The sequence below is a fragment of the Cibotium barometz genome, chromosome 35 (assembly GCF_041138505.1).
Source record: "Cibotium barometz isolate CiBa-2024 chromosome 35, ASM4113850v1, whole genome shotgun sequence".
Taxonomy (NCBI): domain Eukaryota; kingdom Viridiplantae; phylum Streptophyta; class Polypodiopsida; order Cyatheales; family Cibotiaceae; genus Cibotium; species Cibotium barometz.
Genome location: NC_141080.1, coordinates 18,252,588 through 18,266,721, shown reverse-complemented (window position 1 = coordinate 18,266,721; position 14,134 = coordinate 18,252,588).

Sequence of the window (14,134 nt, the reverse complement as noted above, 5' to 3'; positions counted from 1 at the left end):
AATTTCACAGATTCAGCTGTCTGTAAAACAATCTTTTAATGAAACCATAGGTATCACTGATCATAATCCTCCAAAATATCTAGCTTGAATTCTAATTTATAATCATTCCTTCATCAGTGTACCTATGGCATCATTGGCAACCAGAACGCTCACTCAGGGGCCTTTTCAATAGTTCCTAGCTCATAGTATCCAAAAATATAATCACATAAGAAAATCCAAATAGACTCTCCATTGAAGATCAGCAAGATTAACCAACAGATCCATATAAAAGAGGCATGGACTCATTCATTGGTGAGGACCAGCAAGGCCAATCAACCAGATTGTTGCTCAAGTTCAAAAAACAACTCTAACACCTTGTTCCATTTTCTTCCTTGACGCATGCATGGGTATCTTCGGCGACCCAGAGCCTGAGCACCGTATAGTCAGCACCCTCTAGGCTCCTTCGCATGTCACGTAGCGCTTCACTCGTAGGCTGCTTCCTTGGTCCCTTATCCACCGTACCGGAAGCTCACCATTTAAATTGAATCGAGGCTGCTGGTCAAGACCTTGGTCGACCTTGCTACGCGAGACGTCCTCCGTTGACTCTTCGTTCAGCTGTTGCAACTTTATCAATTAGGTCTCCATGACCTCATTCACAAGATGGTCAAAATGCTTCCCCAGCATTCTTGACATAAAACAGTCATTTAAAAATAGGTTCGATAAATACAGTTTCTAACGAACTCTTATCTTTTGACATTGTTCCACATCATTTCTCGTTATTCCACATTCTTCTACATCAGTTTACATTGCTTATTCCACATCCAATCATATGTATTCCCATCGTCCTTCATCCATTCTCATCCAATCACATCATATTACATCTCATCACATCTATCCTCATCACATCACATCACAACATATCCACATCACATCTCATCCATTCATATCACATCACATCCATCTACATTCATTCAGATCCACATCACATCTAAATATCATCACATCATGTTCACATCTATTTACATCACTTCACATCCATTCACATCTACCCAAGTCCACATCACATCACATCTCATCTATTCACATCATATCTCATCCATTCATATCTAACCAAATCCACATCACATCACATCCATTCACATCTCATTACATCACATTCACATCTCACCATATCCACTCACATCTCATCACATCCATTCACATCCATCATACCCATTCATATCCCACATTCATTCACATGCATATCTATCACGTCACATCTCATTCTCATCCATTTACATCACATTGCATCCTTTCACATATCATCACATCTCATCACATTCACATCCACATCCATTTACATCACATCGTATCTCATCCACATCTCATCACATCCACATCCACATCCATTTATATCACATCGCATCTCAACCACATCTCATCACATCCACATCCATTTACATCACATCACATCTCATCCACATCTCATCACATCCACATCCACATCCATTTACATCACATCACATCTCATCACATCCACATCCACATCCACATCCATTTACATCACATTCACATTTAGTACCATTTTCTTTTTTCGATACCGATAGGACTTTTCTAAGTTTCTGCCAATTGCTTGGCCTAGTTAAAGGTACTTTACTCGACGGATATTTTCATATTCTTTCTCAAATTTCTCAAGTGAAATATATTCAATATTCTTCTTTTGAGTAAAAGATTCATGGGATTTACAAAAATCAATTCTACCCATATTTTCCAATAAAACTTTTGATAAATACTCATAATTTGAATTGTGCCAAAAATTCCTCTTTTACCATTTAATTACTTGGATCTCAAATAACATGGAAATTCCTCCTTTTGCATAAAAATAAATTTACTAAAAATTCCTCTTTTACCATTTAAAAACTTGGATATCAAATATCATGGGAATTCTGCTTTTTGCATAAAAATAAATTTACCAAAAAATACTCTTTTCTCATAATCAATTAATCAAGCATAATTATAAAAAAATTATCTCATGAATATGATGAAAATCATTCTTTTTGCATAGGATGTCCAATCCTAGAATAAGCCATCTTTCTAAAAATTTTGCCATAGCTTCGCTGCTATTACTGATAATTGTAAGATTCCTCCCCAGCTCCTCAAGATGTCCAGTTTCTCCCCTTGTAAACAATCCCCTTTTTAGAATAATAAATAATAGATCTTGTTTCTATCTGTCTTGGCCTAGAGAGAGAAAATATTCTAGAGAGAGATAATTCAATTTTTAGATATCTCTGGATGGAAAAATATCCCTTCTTATTAAAATAAATTCCCCCAAAATAGAAGTTCAAAAAGAAATAACTGATCCAAAAATGGTCAAAAATTGCCAAATTGATTTGAAAAATTCTAGAATCAGTTTGCTTGGTTATAGAGGCTCAATTTTTCCTATAAATAGAAGCCTTCCCCCTTTGTATAAGCTTAATTGTGTTTATGCACTGTTACTCTGCTCCTGTGTCTTGAGCCATTTACATTGAATTTTTTAATAATTCAATTGTTTTTGGCCTAATCCTCTCCAAAGTGAATTGGTGGCCACTCTTGCTTCAAGCAAGAGTAGAACCCTCAATCGCTCAAGCCAAAGGAGAGCTTACAAGCTCCATGTAAGCTAATTTTCTTACTTGTTTAATGAAGAATCTATGGTTTTCTTAATTTTTATGTTTTGTAGTTAATTGAATTAAATTCAAATGCTATGCCTTGATGAAAAGGCCACCCCCTTCTCTTCTTTACATTCCAGCCTTTCTTAATCCTAGAAAGATTAACTAAGAGATTAATTAAACTCTTCTTATTGCTTACTCTCTTGAATTTTAGAAAATTGTGTAGATTAGAGTTCTATGAATCTAATTTAGATTAATTTCAGTTAAAATAGAATGATAAAAATGAGAAATGGTCAGCCATACAAAGGAGGTTATGGCAAAATTTTCCATAATTTTGTGGAAAAGAAAGTTTGTTTTTATGTTATTCCAAAAGAGTAATTCCCACCATTTTTGCATCTATAAGAAAAGATATGATGAGATGGAAAAAGATGTGATGAGAATGGGAATACATATGAAATGGATGTGGATTAAATAATGTGGATTGATGTGGATCTCTCTCTAGATATTTTCTCTCTCTAGGCCAAAACAAGGTAAAACAAGATCTTTCTTCTATTTCAGAGAGGGGAATAATAACAAGAACAGAAGGGGAGGTTCTTACACCTTTACACCTCAAAAGCTGGAGGGAGAAATCTTACATCCTTCTTGCATTTCTCTAGATATTTTCTCTCTCTAGGCTAAAACAAGGTAAAACAAGATCTTTCTTCTATTTCAGAGAGGGGAATAATAACAAGAACAGAAGGGGAGGTTCTTACACCTTTACACCTCAAAAGCTGGAGGGAGAAATCTTACATCCTTCCTGCATTTCTTTAGCGGCAGTAAGTGGTGCTGGTGCTGTCAATATTGCTGGTTGCATCCTTTCTTCTGGTTTCGGATCTGGAAGAGGCCGCTAAGCTATGTAATTCAGCACCTGTGTCATCAAATAAGGGTTGTAGATCTTTCACTGGTGTGCCTTTAGCTAATTTTTCATTTCTTTGTGGGATGTAATAAGCCCAGTCATCTTCTTTTTCCTCATGTACTTTGGCTATCATGTTAAGGGGCACCCTGTTATACCTGTCTACTAGCTTTGCTTGCATTATATGAGCGACATTACTCTGTAGGCCTTTTCTGTCACTTCATCCCTGATGTTGTCATACTCGGCCCCATTGGAGTTGTGAGAACTTTTCTTCGGCATTGCATCTAGGGGCATCTTTTCGTAATTATGAGTGTATTTTAAGTGGTGGTGGTATTGTAGAGCCTCCCTTATCAATTCTTATGTGATGAAAACTTGCTCTATGGTGCCATCCGCTTTAGTTACCTTTCCCCTCTTTGTGGCCTTGTCGTATGTCTTGAGATACTATGGGCACAGCTCTTGTAAGATTCCTCCCCCAACCCCTTTTTGATGTCTAGTATATTTCCCTGTAATCAATTCCTTTTCTGAAATATAAGAGATCTTGTTTGTGGCTGTTTTAACCTAGAGAGAGAAAATATTCTAGAGAGAGAATATTCAGATTTTGAATATTTTTGGATAGAAAAATATCTCTTATAATTCAGATGAGTTCCCCTGAAACAGAAATTTAAAAAGAATTTTCCAATGTGCAATTGGAATTAATTGGAAATAGGTATAAAGAACCTTAGCCTAAGGGTCTAGATTTTCAGAAATCTTTAGACTATGGTCCAATTAAGGTTCCTATGGGCCAATAGCATCAATCCATTAGGGATTGATGATCCAATTAGAGACCATTCTAATTATTTTCTTAATGATCCAATTAGAGACCATTATGGATTGATGATCCAATTAGAGACCATTCTAATTATTTTATTAATGATCCAATTAGAGACCATTACGGATTGATGATCCAATTAGAGACCATTCTAATAATTTCCTTAATGATAAGCTTTATCCCTTAGAAAAAAATTGAGATTTATCAGTCATAGTAGCGGAGTTATGGCAAAATTTTTATAGAAATTACGCATAAAATAAATTCATTCAAAGCATAAAAAGAGGACTTCCTACCATATCCTAGGAACTATCATCCTAGATTAATTAAAAGAATATTATTATGCATGGAGATATGGATGTTTGCATGTAGATGTAGAGGTATGGATGTGAGTGTGAATGTGGAGGTGGATGTATGCATGTAGATGTAGATGTATAGATGTAGATGTCAGAGCCCCAACCCCTTTTTTAATGTCTACCAACTGTAAGATCCCTGTTCCCACCGAGCAACGGATTCGGGGTACTGGCAGCGGAAGTAGCGCTTCTCGCGTGGGACAGGGGTCCCACACTCGGGGCCTCGCCCAACGGATATCCGGATAAGAGACTAATCCGTCGGTTGTTCCAAAACCGAACCCGGAAAAACTTTCTTAACCGGAAGCACAGGCGATTCCACCAGGATAACTTTTTACTCTAACGTAGTCAAGATCATTTCTGATCGAGATGATCCAATTACATCTATAAGATACTTAGTCAGTTCAAGGAAGAAACTTGCACTTGGATCATTGGGATCAACGCTTTTTTCCCCATTCAAGAGGCACAGCCGTTGATTCCTATCCATAGAACAGTTTCTGTCCGGGATTTTTTTTTTCTATCGTAAAAACAAAAGTTTGAGTCTCGATTTACGGATCCATCAGTCCAGCCTAACCCCATCCAATCCCATGGGTTAGCCAACCGCCCAACCACTGTAGTGATGGGATCCACTTAAAAATTTGGTTAGGTTTTGTCCCGGGTACCAAGGAAAAGAGTTCCAAGGCCCCCTAGCCGGATGTTCATGCAAAATAAAACTAGTCACACCACTCACACACCCAATATGAAATTGCCTTTTTCAACCAGATTCAACCAGTTTAAAACAATCCTTTAATAAAACCATAGTATCATTGATCACCATCTTCCAATTTATCCAATTGATTCTTAATTTCCCATCATTCCTTCATCAGAGTATCTATGGCATCATTGGCAACTAGAACGCTCAGGAGCCGTTTCGATAGTTCCTAGCCCATAATACTTGGCAATATAATCACTTAACAAGATGGACTCTCGTTGAAGATCAGCAAGATCAACCAACAGATCCATATAAGGAGCCATGGACTCATCCATTGAAGACCAGCAAGGTCAATCAACCAGATCCATGCTCGATTTCAGAAAACAACTCCAACTCTGTTCCAATATCTTCCTCGACGCACGCGTGGGTATCCTAGGCGACCCAGAGCCCGAGCACCGTATGGTCAGCACCCTCTAGGATCCTTCGCAGGTAACCTAGCGCTTCACGCATAGGCCGCTTCCTTGGCCCCTCATCCACCGTACCGGAAGCTCACCATTTTAATCGCACCGAGGCTGGTCAAGACCTCGGCCGACCTTGCTACGCGAGACGTCCTTCATTGACTCCCCGTCAGCAGTTGCAACTTTCTCATCACGACCTTAATCACAAGACGGTCAAAATGCTCCCCCCAGCATTCTTGACATAAAACAATCATTTACAAACAGCATTTACAAACAGCATTTACAAACAGTTTACAATACAATTTCTATTTTAACTTTCATTTTTCCACATTATCCCTCCTCAATCTACATTTTATTCCATATTCCATTTATATGTATACTCATCCCATCACATCATTTCCATCTCATCACTTCAGATTCCCTCACATCACAATCGTATATTCACATCCATACATCCACAACTATATGCGTACATTCACATCTACATGCATACATCTACATCCCTATGCATACATCCACATCCACATTCACATTCACCTCCATACATCTACATCTACATGCATACATCCACTCCACATTCACATCCACATCTATACATCTACATCTACATGCATACATCCACCTCTACATCCACATCTACGTCTATACACCTACATCTACATGCATACATCCACATCTCCATTCACATCTACATCTATACATCTACATGTATACATCCACATCTCCATTCCCATCTACATCTATACATCTACATCTACATGTATACATCCACATCTCTATTCACATCTACATCTATACATCTACATCTACATCTCCACATCCACATCTCCATTCTCATCTACATCTATACATCTACATCTTCATGCATCCACCCACCTCCACATCCACATCTACATCTATACATCTACATCTACATGTATACATCCACATCTCTATTCACATCTACATCTATACATTCACATCTTCATCTCTATTCACATCTACATCTCTATACATCTACATCTACATGTATACATCCACATCTCCATTCTCACCTACACCTATACATCTACATCTACATGCATCCACCCACCTCCACATCCACATCTACATCTATACATCTACATCTACATGCATACATCCACATCTCCATTCTCACCTACACCTATACATCTACATCTACATGCATCCACCCACCTCCACATCCACATCTACATCTATACATCTACATCTACATGCATACATCCACCTCCACATTCACACTCACATCCATACAAGGCATAGAATGTAAGATTCCTCCCCCAACCCCTTTTTGATGTCTAGTATATTCCCCTGTAATCAATTCCTTTTCTGAAATATAAGAGATCTTGTTTGTGGCTGTTTTAACCTAGAGAGAGAAAATATTCTAGAGAGAGAATATTCAGATTTTGAATATTTTTGGATAGAAAAATATCTCTTATAATTCAGATGAGTTCCCCTGAAACAGAAATTTAAAAAGAATTTTCCAATGTGCAATTGGAATTAATTGGAAATAGGTATAAAGAACCTTAGCCTAAGGGTCTAGATTTTCAGAAATCTTTAGACTATGGTCCAATTAAGGTTCCTATGGGCCAATAGATGGATTGATGCTATTGGCCCATAGGAACCTTAATTGGACCATAGTCTAAAGATTTCTGAAAATCTAGACCCTTAGGCTAAGGTTCTTTATACCTATTTCCAATTAATTCCAATTGCACATTGGAAAATTCTTTTTAAATTTCTGTTTCAGGGGAACTCATCTGAATTATAAGAGATATTTTTCTATCCAAAAATATTCAAAATCTGAATATTCTCTCTCTAGAATATTTTCTCTCTCTAGGTTAAAACAGCCACAAACAAGATCTCTTATATTTCAGAAAAGGAATTGATTACAGGGGAATATACTAGACATCAAAAAGGGGTTGGGGGAGGAATCTTACATTTATTTCACATAAGATGAAGAGTTGAAAATGTACCAAGGTTTATTAGTAAATAAACACATATGTAAGGAAGGGGAGTTCTTTAAAGGAGGTGCATATTTCACATAAGATGAAGAGTTGAAAATGTACAAGGCTTATTAGTAAAAAAAACTATGACACATGTGTAAGGAAGAGGAGTTCTTTAAAGGAGGTGCATATTTCACATAAGATGAAGAGTTGAAAATGTACAAGGTTTATTAGTAAAAAACTATGAGCAATACAATTTTGACACATATGTAAGGAAGGGGAATTCTTTAAAGGAGGTGCATATTTCACATGCTTGAATGAGTTTTAAACTCATAAAAATTGAGATATTTCATCTCTCCTCTCTCCTCATTCAAGTCTAGTTCCAAAAAGTTAGCTTAACTGACCTAAAAATGGTCAAAAAGTGACCAAACTGACTTGGAAAATTCTAGAATCAGTTTGTTTGGTTAGGAGCTCAACTTTTCCTATAAATAGAAGCCTCCCCTTGTTGAAAAAAACATAGTCTCTTATGCCTTGTTACTCTACTCTACCTAAGCCAAAATATATAGTCTCTTATGCTTTGTTACTCTACTCCACCTAAGCCAAAATATATAGTCTCTTATGCTTGTTACTCTACTCCACCTAAGCCAAATTAGATAGAGTCTTATGCTTTGTTACTCTACTCCACCTAATTTGGCTAGATAGTGTCTTATGCTTTGTTACTCTACTCTACCTAAGCCAAATATATAGTCTCTTATGCTTTGTTACTCTACTCCACCTAAGCCAAAATATATAGTCTCTTATGCTTGTTACTCTACTCCACCTAAGCCAAATTAGATAGAGTCTTATGCTTTGTTACTCTACTCCACCTAAGCCAAATTAGATAGTCTCTTATGCCTTGTTACTCTACTCTACCTAAGCCAAAATATATAGTCTCTTATGCTTTGTTACTCTACTCCACCTAAGCCAAAATATATAGTCTCTTATGCTTTGTTACTCTACTCCACCTAAGCCAAAACATATAGTGTCTTATGCTTTGTTACTCTACTCCACCTAAGCCAAAATATATAGTGTCTTATGCTTGTTACTCTACTCCACCTAAGCCAAAACATATAGTGTCTTATGCTTTGTTACTCTACTCCACCTAAACCAAACTATATAGTGTCTTATGCTTGTTACTCTACTCCACCTAAGCCAAAATATATAGTGTCTTATGCTTGTTACTCTACTCCTCCTAAGCCAAAATATATAGTGTCTTATGCTTTATTACTCTACTCCACCTAAGCCAAAATATAGAGTGTCTTAGGCATTGTTACTCTACTCTACCTAAGCCAAGAACTGTGAATTCTTTAATAATTCACTAGTTTTTGATACTTCTCTCTTTCTTCAATCCCCATTGGTGGCTCCATCAACATACTAAACCAATTGATTGGTTGGGGGCCTCTACCGTGAATAAAGAATCAAGCAAATTATAAGGTAAGTATATTGAATTTTGATCTTTTCTATAATTACTCAATGATTCTCTCTTCTCAACCCCTCTCAAGCTTGAGAAGTTTAATTGGTATGGTTTTTTAAATGCTATTGAAGTTAATTGGTGAATAGTAGTGAAGAGTTACATAATTTAATAAATGCTATAGAAGTTAATTTCCATTTATATTTAAATTCTAATGGTTTTTATGTAATTTCTCTCTCTCACTCAAGAAATGGTCATACTCATGACCCATTCTCAATCCAAATGAAGCTTTTCATAAAGCTTTTCCTTAATCCAAGATTAAGCTATGCTTGAGGCCAAATTAATGGCTTTTTTCTATGCTTTTAGTTTATGTATGTTGATGATTCAATCCATTAGGGATTGATGATCCAATTAGAGACCATTCTAATTATTTTCTTAATGATCCAATTAGAGACCATTATGGATTGATGATCCAATTAGAGACCATTCTAATTATTTTATTAATGATCCAATTAGATACCATTACGGATTGATGATCCAATTAGAGACCATTCTAATAATTTCCTTAATGATAAGCTTTATCCCTTAGAAAAAAATTGAGATTTATCAGTCATAGTAGCGGAGTTATGGCAAAATTTTTATAGAAATTACGCATAAAATAAATTCATTCAAAGCATAAAAAGAGGACTTCCTACCATATCCTAGGAACTATCATCCTAGATTAATTAAAAGAATATTATTATGCATGGAGATATGGATGTTTGCATGTAGATGTAGAGGTATGGATGTGAGTGTGAATGTGGAGGTGGATGTATGCATGTAGATGTAGATGTATAGATGTAGATGTGGATGTGGAGGTGGGTGGATGCATGTAGATGTAGATGTATAGGTGTAGGTGAGAATGGAGATGTGGATGTATGCATGTAGATGTAGATGTATAGATGTAGATGTGGATGTGGAGGTGGGTGGATGCATGTAGATGTAGATGTATAGGTGTAGGTGAGAATGGAGATGTGGATGTATACATGTAGATGTAGATGTATAGAGATGTAGATGTGAATAGAGATGAAGATGTGAATGTATAGATGTAGATGTGAATAGAGATGTGGATGTATACATGTAGATGTAGATGTATAGATGTATATGTGGATGTGGAGGTGGGTGGATGCATGAAGATGTAGATGTATAGATGTAGATGAGAATGGAGATGTGGATGTATAGATGTAGATGTAGATGTATAGATGTAGATGTGAATAGAGATGTGGATGTATACATGTAGATGTAGATGTATAGATGTAGATGGGAATGGAGATGTGGATGTATACATGTAGATGTATAGATGTAGATGTGAATGGAGATGTGGATGTATGCATGTAGATGTAGGTGTATAGACGTAGATGTGGATGTAGAGGTGGATGTATGCATGTAGATGTAGATGTATAGATGTGGATGTGAATGTGGAGTGGATGTATGCATGTAGATGTAGATGTATGGAGGTGAATGTGAATGTGGATGTGGATGTATGCATAGGGATGTAGATGTATGCATGTAGATGTGAATGTACGCATATAGTTGTGGATGTATGGATGTGAATATACGATTGTGATGTGAGGGAATCTGAAGTGATGAGATGGAAATGATGTGATGGGATGAGTATACATATAAATGGAATATGGAATAAGTAATGTAGATTGAGGAGGGATAATGTGGAAAAATGAAAGTTAAAATAGAAATTGTATTGTAAACTGTTTGTAAATGCTGTTTGTAAATGCTGTTTGTAAATGATTGTTTTATGTCAAGAATGCTGGGGGGAGCATTTTGACCGTCTTGTGATTAAGGTCGTGATGAGAAAGTTGCAACTGCTGACGAGGAGTCAATGAAGGACGTCTCGCGTAGCAAGGTCGGCCGAGGTCTTGACCAGCCTCGGTGCGATTAAAATGGTGAGCTTCCGGTACGGTGGATGAGGGGCCAAGGAAGCGGCCTATGCGTGAAGCGCTAGGTTACCTGCGAAGGATCCTAGAGGGTGCTGACCATACGGTGCTCGGGCTCTGGGTCGCCTAGGATACCCACGCGTGCGTCGAGGAAGATATTGGAACAGAGTTGGAGTTGTTTTCTGAAATCGAGCATGGATCTGGTTGATTGACCTTGCTGGTCTTCAATGGATGAGTCCATGGCTCCTTATATGGATCTGTTGGTTGATCTTGCTGATCTTCAACGAGAGTCCATCTTGTTAAGTGATTATATTGCCAAGTATTATGGGCTAGGAACTATCGAAACGGCTCCTGAGCGTTCTAGTTGCCAATGATGCCATAGATACTCTGATGAAGGAATGATGGGAAATTAAGAATCAATTGGATAAATTGGAAGATGGTGATCAATGATACTATGGTTTTATTAAAGGATTGTTTTAAACTGGTTGAATCTGGTTGAAAAAGGCAATTTCATATTGGGTGTGTGAGTGGTGTGACTAGTTTTATTTTGCATGAACATCCGGCTAGGGGGCCTTGGAACTCTTTTCCTTGGTACCTGGGACAAAACCTAACCAAATTTTTAAGTGGATCCCATCACTACAGTGGTTGGGCGGTTGGCTAACCCATGGGATTGGATGGGGTTAGGCTGGACTGATGGATCCGTAAATCGAGACTCAAACTTTTGTTTTTACGATAGAAAAAAAAAAATCCCGGACAGAAACTGTTCTATGGATAGGAATCAACGGCTGTGCCTCTTGAATGGGGAAAAAAGCGTTGATCCCAATGATCCAAGTGCAAGTTTCTTCCTTGAACTGACTAAGTATCTTATAGATGTAATTGGATCATCTCGATCAGAAATGATCTTGACTACGTTAGAGTAAAAAGTTATCCTGGTGGAATCGCCCGTGCTTCCGGTTAAGAAAGTTTTTCCGGGTTCGGTTTTGGAACAACCGACGGATTAGTCTCTTATCCGGATATCTGTTGGGCGAGGCCCCGAGTGTGGGACCCCTGTCCCGCGCGAGAAGCGCTACTTCCGCTGCCAGTACCCCGAATCCGTTGCTCGGTGGGAACAGGGATCTTACAGCTCTGTATCAATGGTTCGGGGGAGACATTGTGCCATCCACCCTAGGCCCACTCTCTCTAGTTTTTCCTTGATTTCAACTTCCTTGCAAGTACTCAGGACTGTGATATTGTAGAGCTATATTTCCATATGCAGTGTAGACCTCTTTTCTTGTTATTGCGCCATGGAACGCCTGTGCATTCTGACCCAGATATCTCAATTTTGGGCCCTGTGTGGGTCTTTTCTTTATGCTAACTGGTGATCCTGTTGCACTGGCTTATGTCACAATCGGAGTCTCTTCAGCTTCTGGGTTAGAGGTAGCTGAGATCGACATCTATAACATTTGAGAAGAAGGTCAGTGTACTAGCTAGTGAGAGCATGTGCCATGCCTTGTTGTTTCTTCTTCTTCTTCTTCTTGAAAGTGTCTCAAGGTTAAATTTGATGGATAGTGTGTTCGTGGTGTGAGAAAATAAGGAGGTATGAATTTAAATTGAGAAGGTGCAATCGTGATAGTACTCTGAGACACAAGTTCCAAAACCCATGAGGTGGGTAAACACCGTGAAAGTGCAGGGTTTAAAGCTGTGAGAAGTGTTTCCGTGAAATGGCTAAAACAGTGAAATGGACAAAACCGTGAAAGTGCAGGTTTTAGTTCCGTGAAAGTTGTTCCCGTGTGAAATGCTAAACCTGTGAAAGTGTTAGTTCTCCTTCATCAGATAGGTTTATATCATATTGGAGTAAAGTGAGGATTAGAGTAGACAAAAAGAGAGATAGACTTTGAGTAGGGGCCCGAGGAGTTACTGGCAAAATGAACCTATCTCCGAGGCTCGCTCAAGGAGTAGTCGCATCTTGTCGGTTGGTTCTTGTCGCTCAAGGAGTAGTCGCTCAAGGAGTAGTCGCATCTTGTCGGTTGGTTCTTGTCGTTGGCTGCGTTCTTGGATTTCCAACTAGTGCTCCAACTCTTGTATGCACGAGTCCTTGGTGGTGAGAAGATAAAAAATAGTTGTTTCTCGTACCATCCTTGCAGCATCCAGTTCTTCAAATCGCCTTGTTGCTGACTCCTGTGCTTGTCTCACTGCAGCCTCCATTCCTTAAGCCTTTGTAATCTTGTGAAGTCTTTCTGTGGGCCAAGGCTTGACTTGCTTGGAGTTGTTGTGTTATTTTCATATTTGCTTCTTTGTGTGTATCCATCATCTTTTGCATTTCTAATTTGTTGGTGCTGATGGTCTCATTGAGTGCTTGTATTTTTTTTTTTGCATTTGCTCTGTTGCTTTGTTCTCTTTCTTGTTGGAGTTGGAGCACTCTTTTTTCTGCTTCTTTCAAACTTGAGGATAGTGAATTTAGTCTTCCTTGTAGTTCTTCTTCCTTGGCTTGGGAGGTATGTTGTAGCTCCTGTACCTGTTTAGCCTGGATAGCTGCTTGTTCCTTGTTATGTGCTACTTCCCTTTGAATTTTCTCCTTTGCATGTTTCAGCTGTGCTTTCAATTCTGTATTTTCCTTGATTTTTTGCACTAAAGTTTGACTCAAAACAAGTTTTTTATTTTCGAGTGTTTGGTATCTGACTTGTTGCTCCTTGCAATGCCGCCTTTAAGCTTTTTAGGATGACATCCTTGTGTGTTGCTTTTGCTGTGTTTAGATGCTCTTGCAGTGTTTGAACTTCATTGGTAGTCTCCTGGACCTGCTTCCATAGCGTTGCATTTCGGTCATGAAGCATATGAGTTGTAAGAAGATGACATCGCTATCGCTAGTCTTGTTCTTAAAGGGAAGCACTTGTTGCTACTACCCCTTCCAGTCCAGAGTGTGGCAAGTGCAAGAGTCCTTCCAGACCTTCCACAGTCTCTTGAAAGAATCTATCATAATCCATATTATGGAGGAAAGATGTCTTTGCAATCTCCTCTACTTCTTCTAGGCGTTG